This window comes from Buceros rhinoceros, unplaced genomic scaffold (genome assembly GCF_000710305.1).
Source record: "Buceros rhinoceros silvestris isolate BGI_N320 unplaced genomic scaffold, ASM71030v1 scaffold6608, whole genome shotgun sequence".
Classification (NCBI taxonomy): domain Eukaryota; kingdom Metazoa; phylum Chordata; class Aves; order Bucerotiformes; family Bucerotidae; genus Buceros; species Buceros rhinoceros.
This window is the reverse complement of record NW_010428510.1, coordinates 43609-53436: the sequence shown is the minus strand read 5'-3', so window position 1 is coordinate 53436 and position 9828 is coordinate 43609.

Below are 9828 nucleotides of genomic sequence, written 5' to 3'. Positions count from 1 at the left end.
AAATCAGGTTAATCCAGGAGGGTTTATTGGCTGTGTTATCCATGGTCCTTCTCCTCGGAGGAGCAGCATGGAAGAGCACTGGTATTCCTGAAACACTGATAGAAATTGTATGTGGAGGAAATGCTGCATTTCCTTTGTTCTTTACACGTTCTATAAATACTTCATGTGTTTGTTAAAGCTGTATTATTTCTGGATGTCTGCCTACTCTCTCGTTTAATTTTTCCCAATCCTTCAGGGCTGTAGATAGCTTGGGATACACAGAGATTTAACATTCCATATTTATGCTCTGTTAATAGGCACCACATGAAGATTAGGAATGTAAACGGGTTCTGAGGAATGGAGAGGGAAATATTTAGCTTGTCTAAAAAAGGACTAGATTTAGAGTCCTTTCGGTAAGAGCACTGGTATTCCTGAAACACTGATAGAAATTGTATGTGGAGGAAATGCTGCATTTCCTTTGTTCTTTACACGTTCTATAAATACTTCATGTGTTTGTTAAAGCTGTATTATTTCTGGATGTCTGCCTACTCTCTCGTTTAATTTTTCCCAATCCTTCAGGGCTGTAGATAGCTTGGGATACACAGAGATTTAACATTCCATATTTATGCTCTGTTAATAGGCACCACATGAAGATTAGGAATGTAAACGGGTTCTGAGGAATGGAGAGGGAAATATTTAGCTTGTCTAAAAAAGGACTAGACTTAGAGTCCTTTCGGTGACAGACATTTCTATTAGTCATACTTGTGACTTTCCATCCTTCTCACAGAAAAAAGAATGAGAAAGGTCATCAGAGCATCCTAAACTTCACTGGATTTTGGAACGGTCCTGCAGAGTTTTGCATCTCGGTGCTTTGAATTACAACAAAAGCACTTTTAGCAACAAGCCCTTCCTTTTCCGTATCTGTGTATTCATTTATCACGTCAGTGGCTGTCCCCAGCTTCTATTGATCATAGCCAGCTTCTTCCCCTGGGGAGAAAGTATTGCCTAATATAAAAATGTTCTCCATTTACCTCTGCAGGCAAATATAACTTTTCCCTTGCCACAATACTCCTAACACACCCCAAAAATGAACAACTGTAATGTTCTGTCTGTGGCAGTATGTGCAACAGAGGGGCTTAAATATCAGACAGCGCTATGTAAGACTTCGTGTCCATAAATATACTTAGATCATCGGGTGAAAAAGTTGAACTGCTCTCAGAAATGACTCAGTGCTTGTAACATCCATTTAGAAACACAGGTCAACTGATGAAAATTTGTTTGAACCACAAGCATAAAGTTGTTGAAGATGGGTTTTAGTGTGCTCAGGATGTATAAATCAATCTTTAAAGCAGAGTGTAGTTCTTAGGACCAAGTTCCTTCAAAAATTTTACCCATTATGTTTCTAGTTTTCATGCTCTTCCGCTATTTGTTTGTTTAAATATACATATTGAGAAGTCAGTAAAAAGTGAATCATGGCTAACAGTTCTTTGATCTTTCAAATACAGTAATAATGCTGTTTTGAAAGGAGTCATCCCAAAAAAAAGCACCCGTTCTTTCAGGCAGCTCTGCTTTACCTCAGGGCCCCATATCTTTGCCTGGAAAATCAGCAGTGGTGCTGGTTTGGTAATGTCTACTGGGAGCCACTAGAAAAACACGGAAAACCTGGGCACGAATAGATTTTCCAACGCAACCGGAAAAAGAATGATTTCACCTTAAGCTGCGTGAAGAGGTGAAGTAGCTTAAATGTGTCCTGAAGTCCCAGGATTATATGGTTTCACTATACATTTTCCTTGATTGTTGCCATCTTCAAGCTGAACTGATAACGTACAGGATATTTCATCCAACACTAGATTAGAGGCAGGGTGAGATTCTGATGGCACTACACGTACTGGAAAACACCTTTCTGCATGAGCAGTCCCACTAACAGCAGCCAAATTCCTCACAGCTGAGCAGTAGGTAGAGGGCTGCCAGAGTGCGGTTTCTTGTGTTTTGAACTCCTCCTTCTACCAGGCAGTTAGAAAGGTCAGGTGTGTATTGAGAAAACAGGAGACCGGTCGCTGCAGCAAATCCCAAGGCCCTTTTTTCCAATTCCAAGAAACAGAACAGGAATCCCATGCGCACCCCAGAAAATAAAAGTCCCTGAGAACAGAGACCAGAATCTTCTGATCTCCCCAGGGATTCAACATTTTTATTTGTAGTGATGATTATCTCTAAGAAAGTAGGACAGCGGCTGATTCACAAACCATAATGGGAGTTTCAAGGGTATTTGCTCAGCGAGTGAAATCCTGAGATCATGACTATGAGTCTTGGCAATCGCTCAATTACTTTTATTGCAGTTTTAAAACTCATCTGCGCTATTTCCCATGTGAAAAACAAAGCCCACGCAGGTTTCTTGTGCTGTATTAGCATTCTCCTGCCTGAAGTTCCAGCCTCGTATGACGTCCCACGTATCAAGGTGGAGACCCCAAAGAAAAATCAGTGCTCCCTGGGTTTTTTAAGGCAGTAAGTAACTAAAAATAAAATAAGTACTTTGCCTAAAAACTCATTGCCTTAGGGTTTTGGTCTCCACATCCAACCGCCTACCAAAAGTTTAACTGATAGACGGACTCTTCTCCCATAAGCCTTGTGAGCGTAAATGAATTCTAAAAAGCTTTTGAATCAATCAGCGGCCTCCTTCAGCAATGCCACATGAAACTGTTCAAAGCAGACATCTTTTAGAGTCAACAAAATGTTCTGCTGCCGACAGAGGTGGAGAAGGGTCAACCTGTAAGAGAGGGAAAACGAATTGGCTTGTGCTGAAACTCGTTGGCAGTCACCGTGCCGGAGTCAGGGCCCGTTTGCCTCCTGAGATGAGGCTGACATTTAAGGTGTCATTTCCACGGGTTGTCTTCATGTCTTCCTGTATTTTCACAATTCTTCAGTCATCTTATCATAAAGTGTTTTGGTCTCAGGATACCACATGTATTTTTCTTTTATTTATTTTGAAGGGATCGAATCAAGAACTCCTTGAATTTAAGTCTTTTTTTCATTCACTTGTAGAGAGATTTTGCACGAAGTTCAAAACATTCTAGTCAATGTTCTCTAAGTGCATTCGCTTTAAAAAATACAGAATGATGAAATATATAAATATTTTTTTTTAATGACTCACCTTGAAAGGCTGAAAGAATTACATCATTTCAAACTCTGCCCACTCTTTTTAACTTCTACTGGACTTTCAGACTGACTTCAGCAATCAGAGATAATGTTCTTCTTTCTGCAAAATCTTAGGCCTTTGCAATCATTTCTACCAGTGTTTGATGTGTGAAATCTTGATTTGGATTTCCTGGCAGATTTGTACTGAGCAGCATCTCTAATCCCCTTTAGGATGTGTTTCGTGGGCTGAAAGAAAGGGATTTTTTTAACGTAGGCAAAATTTTAAAAAGGGCTTTACCCGAAAGATTTTCCCCTGACCCAATTCTCTTTAAAACATGAAACCTAACACCGAGTAGACATTAATTCCAATTTGTAACAAAACCAGGAGAAAGGGGGAGTGCCATTGGTTATGCATAAGTCTCCGTATGAGCCAGACAACTTAATAACACCACTTATTAGAGCAGCCTTAAAGGTAATCCCATTAAAGCCATTCAGCAGAACACTGATATTTCTCTGAAATCTGCTTGGAAGCAGACAGGTTTTTTTGAATGAAAAGCGAACAGCTTTCCAGTAAACCTCATCCCCCCCACCTCTCACTCCTGAAGGCGGCAGACCTTGGTGCTCCACCGTTCTCTCACTTGACGGATGGGCAAAATTCCGATGCAGAGGTAGGGAGGGGTGGAGAGGCGGATGTACAGTCTTCTACAGCTCTTCTCGTCGAGGCACGGTGTGAGACTCTGCTGACACTGCAACAGATTTCCTTCCTGGCCCTGTATGGTGGTAGTTCAGATAAACTGGTCAAACTGTGGGGCAGTTAATTTCTGGCAGATAGCTTTGGTTTTCATCTGTATGGGCACAGCAACAAATGTTAGGAAGAGCACCCCTTATTACCCAGACAGCCTTGCATGGATGTTGTTCTCCCTTATTTTCTTTTTGCTCGACTCTACCTGCCTTCCCATCCAAGGAAATGCTGCATCTGGAATGTGTGAAGTGTCCCGGTGATCCTACTCTGTGGGTGAGACACTGGCCGGGTTGTTAGTTGGTGGTGAACCCTCGCTGCTGAGAACAAGCGGTGGTGGTTTGACAGAGGTACAGAGAAATTTGGAATGACAGGAAACCACGATCTTGTTTGAACCTGAGAAAAGGTGAATTTCTGTTTTAAAGCTCCTTATCTAAACAGTTTATAAGGAAGGAAACCTTTTGAATTCCTGTTAAAAACTCATAGCTATAATTCAGAAATTCCTTTCATCTAGCATGAAGGGGGTTTTTTGCCTTGAAGAAACAAGGATGCAGTGTTCTCATTTGCATGTACTGTGTCAGTGAAACAGGGATACTTCTGGCAATGCCATTTTCACTTCTTAATTGTACTCTTTCAAATGTCTGTATTTCTCCCGGATTTTCAGAACCCTTGAAGATCCCCACATAAATTGTCCTTGAAAAAGAGTAGGTTTTTTCTTCTTTCTTATGTGAGCAATGTCTACTTTATTTGGGTTTAACAATAGAAGGAGATAACTGTACTCTGTGTAAACACTCTGCAAGCAGTTTAATCCAAACCTACAAGGATATCTGGTTTCTCTAAAGGTGTCCGTAATTATATGGCAAAGCTCTGAAGAATGTAATTATTCATTTCAGAAACTGAGCTGGCTCATTACGCAGCTGTCTGGTATAGGTTTGGAACAGAGAGTATCACGGATGCAGAGGCTTCTCTTTTAAGTCAATGCCTGCTTTGGTTTGGGGTGGTGCGCTGGTATGATAGCTGGGGGGCGGTTTGTGCTCCAGTGAAACCACCAGTTCAGTGACTCCTTCTAGACGTTATCAAGCTGCCTCTGCCATCTCTGCTGTGGAAGGGGGATATTTACCTGGCACGCGGACGGATGCTGGGATTTGGGTTTTTTTCCGGTGTGTGACTCATAGTGGTTGCAATATTGCTGGCAGTAGCAGTGTCCCCCCACAAGCAGTCGTTGGACAAAGTCACTTTAGGCTCTTAAGTGCTATTTCCTAGAACAACTGTTTAACAAGTTGGCCTCTGGGTAACAACTTTTTTCTTGCCAAGGCACAACTGAAAGCAGCTCTTTGCTTTTAGCAGGACGGTGGCTGGATGGCTCTTACCCTTCATGGGTAATTGCCGACAATTGGCAAGGTACTAGGAAGACGGGAAAGTTTCATTAAGCCTTCACAGAAGGGCTTCTCTGCTGGCTAAAACAGATTAAAAGCAGCTCGTCTAGTGGTCTGTGATTAAAAAGTGAGGAAGAAATGCTGCTGTGTTTCTGAATGGTACCTTTTAGTCAGGTGTTCAATGTGCTTTAAAAATCACTGCTTCTGTGTATTTGCTTTGATTTTCCTGGTTTTCCCCACTTAGACTTGTCCTGACACCAACACCACTGTGCCTGGTGGCTTTCTAGGTCCTTCTGTAAAACAGCTCTGGTATGTCTGAGACACTCAGAGCTTCTCTTAGCGCTGTAGGAGTGGCTCTGTCTTGAACTAGAGAGAGGAATGTGTTGATCATTTTCCAGTTTTTGCACGAAATCACAGACTTTCCATGCCCTCGTGTTAACTATGGGCTGTGTTCTGGTTCTGCCCTGGATATTTGTGTAACTAGAGACCACATTTACCATTCTGCGTGCTGTCTCTTCCTCAGTTGAAGTTTGATTTCATTTTGGCTGGAGGGCATTTAAAGCAAAGCAAGGAACAAAAGTTAGCTAGTTGGCTTTCCAGATATTATGGTGGACAGAGAGGAATGTTACTTGTCTCGAAAATATGTCAGCTATGTCCATCTACATGTTCTGTGTCGCTAATGACAGTATTAATTTTGTCAGGGTCCCTTTGTTGAGCAAATCCATACTGTTTATCTATACCATACTAGAAATATGGGTTTTTTTGGTGGCTTTAGTATAATTCCTGAAGACTTTAATTCCAATTTGTCCAGGAGCTGTTGACATCAATTGGTATTTGTGGCAGCTTTTCCTTTACAGAGAGCATTTCAGTTTGCCTCAATTCAAATGTCAGGTTTCTTACATCTGGACGTAAAATAGTTCTGCCCGATCGTTTCTCTAAGTATGCAGAAATATGTGTATTTCAAGTGAAACATTCTCGGTACTGCAGATATTCCTCATAGGCTAATTTGCCCCAGATTCAGCAGTCTTTTATATGCACTGCAGAATTAGGTCTTAGTAGATTATGCTTTCAAAATAGAGCAAAACCAGGAAAGGCTACAGCATCGCTCCCAAACCTGAACAGGGCTCTCTGAGTATCTAGTGAAACCTGATGTCTTGATGTTTCCTTCCCAGGTGCATCAAGAGAAGAACATAAAAAATATCAGTGGCTTCTTTTCCTCTTTTCTTTGCTTTCAAATCTGAGTCATAGAGGGGCTAACAAAGCCAGCTAATTGCTCAGCATCTGAAAGCTCCGGGAAGCACTGCAGCAGGAGCACGCTTGCTAAAAAGCAAAGCCTCAGCCATCCTGCAGCCGTTTAGAACAGAGCGGACACGCTGAAGAGCCTCGCTGGGGAGGGAGGAAGGACGAGGAGGAGGTGGCCACGGCAGAGTTGCACATGCACTTGGAGGGGTTACAGAGGTTCCACATCTTAGCTGAGGCATGAGGGCAAGGCCAGAAGAGGGTCTTGAATGCTGTCTGTTGTTGAGAGTGTAAACCCTTTTGCTGCTGCTGCCGCCCTTTTCTCTGCCCCCTTCACATAAAGACTTGGCTAAACTCCGGGTGCCAGCTACGCGGTTTAACCCGCAGGCCGGATGGTAGAGGGCTCCCATAGGGAAGGAAGAGATGTAGGCTTCATCAGCTACATTAAACTTCCCTTAGAGAAGGGGGCAATGGGGTTGTCCCTTCTTCTGCCACATTGCTCCTATTTTCTGATCACCAAGCAGCTGGATGACCTGGAAGCAAATACTCTTGTCAAAGAAATTAATATCTAAATCATTGTTGTCCAAAGCGGAACAAGAACCTATTAGTGTTTCCGGGAAAGTTCATTTTGTGCACTTGTCACACACGGTTCCTTTCATTAATATAACAGATTAATTGCTGCCTTGAGCTATTTTTCTTTACTCGCCTTCAGGCTATGCAATTTTGATTAGAGGTGATTGAATAATTTATTGCAAATTGCTTATTGGAAAAGGTTTGCTGTGTTTCATTGCATCCAGAATAATGTATTGTCAAATGATTATTCAAATTATTGTTCAAGTGATCCTCTAAATAGTTTCCGTGAAAAATTCTTGGTCTAAAACTTACTTGGAAACTGGTTTGTCACGAAAGAGGTAAAAACCACCAAAGAGCATTTTGATATTCAAGACTGTAGGCTGGTTCAGAGTGGGTGAACAGGTCTCTTATTTTCTTCCACGCCTTGACTGGCTGTTAACCAGTTTGTTATTGGTTTTCTAATGTAAACACACTTGTGTTTTACAACATTGACTTTGTAAGTATTCTCCACAAGTCATTGAAAATGTGCTATTTCTATAAACATCCCTGCTACTAAATGCATTTGAAGTGTTGTTCGCTGGTAAATAAATATAGACGGTGCGAGGAGACATGAAAGAAAAATCCCTTGGGGAAGGAGTGGGGGTAAATCACAGAGATAACGTAACCCTTGGAGGTTTTTATATAAATAGACCTACAGATTTCCACATATTTAGTCATTGGAGAAGATTAAAGCGTTTGATGTGCAGTTACCATTTCACATGAAAGCAGAAGGTAGTTTTCCAATTGCATTTGGTCCTTATAATTCAAATGCTGACAATCGCTGGAAACCTCCTTTAATGAAGCTTTTATAAGACCTTCAAGTGTGCTGTGGAAATTCCCCCCTCCCTTCGTCTGGCTATGCGTTCCCTCTCGCTGCGGTTTCATGTCCGTCGGCCCATTCCTAGCAAGCCCTTCGCATGCCAGCGGCTCTCCTCTCCCCTGTTTGCTCTCTGGAGCTGCTCCCATCGGCACAGGCACTCGACACGCCTGCAGCTGCTCTGCTCCTCTCAGCTCTGTCAGGGTATTTGTGTAATCAACGCAATTCCTTGTGGCTTGGTCAGCACAACAAGGTGAACATGCTGCCAGTCGCGGGGCTTGGCTCAGCGTCATCCTGTCCCTGGGGATATGCCCCTGGCAGAACATAAATATCGGTGCTCTTCCAAATGTTCGCAAGGGCCCACTCAAAGGCCAGACTTGGGTCTAGGTTGCCCACACTCGCCTGATCACTTCCCTGGTAGATCCACCCCTCTTTTGCCGCTTTCACCAGCTGGCCCCGTTTCACATCCTGCTGTCTCACAGGACAGGCACCAGCCTTCAAGAGCATAACTGCGCTCCACAGCCTTCCCTGTAGTGCGCTGTTTTTTGTTGTTCTTAGCAGGGTTCACTTAGTCTTGCAAAGGTGAGCCATGAGGTAACAGTGAACTGTCACCAGCCGGTACCCCTCCAGTCTTCCTCTCGCCTCTCCTGTGCAGAGAAGCCTCATGATACGAGGTTAGAAAGGCTGAGTGAAGGAGGAGTTTGGCCACGTTCAGAAAAGATGCTGCATTCAACTGGAATAGGAGGAAGCTCCAGGAAGAAGGTTTTATTTCTTCGGCATTCTGGGCAAGAGGAGTCTCTGAGCAGTTCACTTTGCCGAGGCAATGCTGCGCTGGAAGTGGCCGAGCGCGTTAGGAAGAGCACAGGAAAGACAGGAAGCTGGTGAGAGGGTCAGGAGGAAAGGGAGGCTGTCGGCTTCCTGGATGACCCTAGAACAATATGATTGCTTATGTTAATTTGGGCGTTTGCCAAAGAAACAGTTGCAGCAGTCCACAAAAGCTGCGTAATATTGCAGAGAGAGAGGATGATTTAATGAGAACAACAACTTCTCCTGTGATAGCAGTCCAAAGTTGTACTCCACCATGAGACAAAACCCTCTCTCAGCCTTTTCCATTTTATCAGGTCGAGTATGACTTAGAACAGGCAGCAGGCCTTCAGCACAGAAATCATGCTAGAACAGTTTTTTGAATGAAAAAGAGAACGGATCCTTTGCCCACTTCCTCGCACCACAGTTGTCAGCTGTGCTGGACTGGAGCCGAGCGTGAGGCGGGGGCACGGCGTCGCCACCAGGCAGGTTTGGGGCGGATGCACTGATGCAGAAGTGCTGGGCAACAGCAGATGTTTTCCCCAGGGACTGCAACGGGCTTTAGCAATTTTCCGTGGCTTTTGAGAGACAGGTCCCGTGGAAGAGATGGAGGGAGTTCCTCTTTGCCGGTTACATTTTAGAGGAGGAAAGCATCTTGTCCAGGTGGTCCTGTTTTGTCGAATTTGTAGTTCCGGATGCGCCTCCTCGGTAGGCTTGCAGCCAGGCATGGCTTTGCTCTGACCTGGCCTGAAGCCATGAGAATGCCGCTAAAGAGCTACTGCGCCTGGCCGAGGGGTGCGTTGCCGAGCGCTCAGGCTGGGTCAGATCCCAGCCAGGGTAGCCCCGCCGCCTGTCCCTGACACAGGCTGGGAACAGACGCCTCCATGAATGTCATGCGAGTAATGGAGCATGTAGGGTGTGATCCTGCCCTGCTCTTGGCAAGCGGCTGTGCAGGGCCTCCCTGAGCCACCCAGCGCAGGAAGCACCCAAACACCTGTCCCCCAGGAGACCAAAGTGGCCTCTCCCTCTTTCCGTTAAATGAATGGTGCTATAAACATAATTAATGAGGATTTTTTTTTTTTTTTTTTTTTTTTTTTTTCTGGGGAAAAAAAACAAAAAAAAGCACCCCC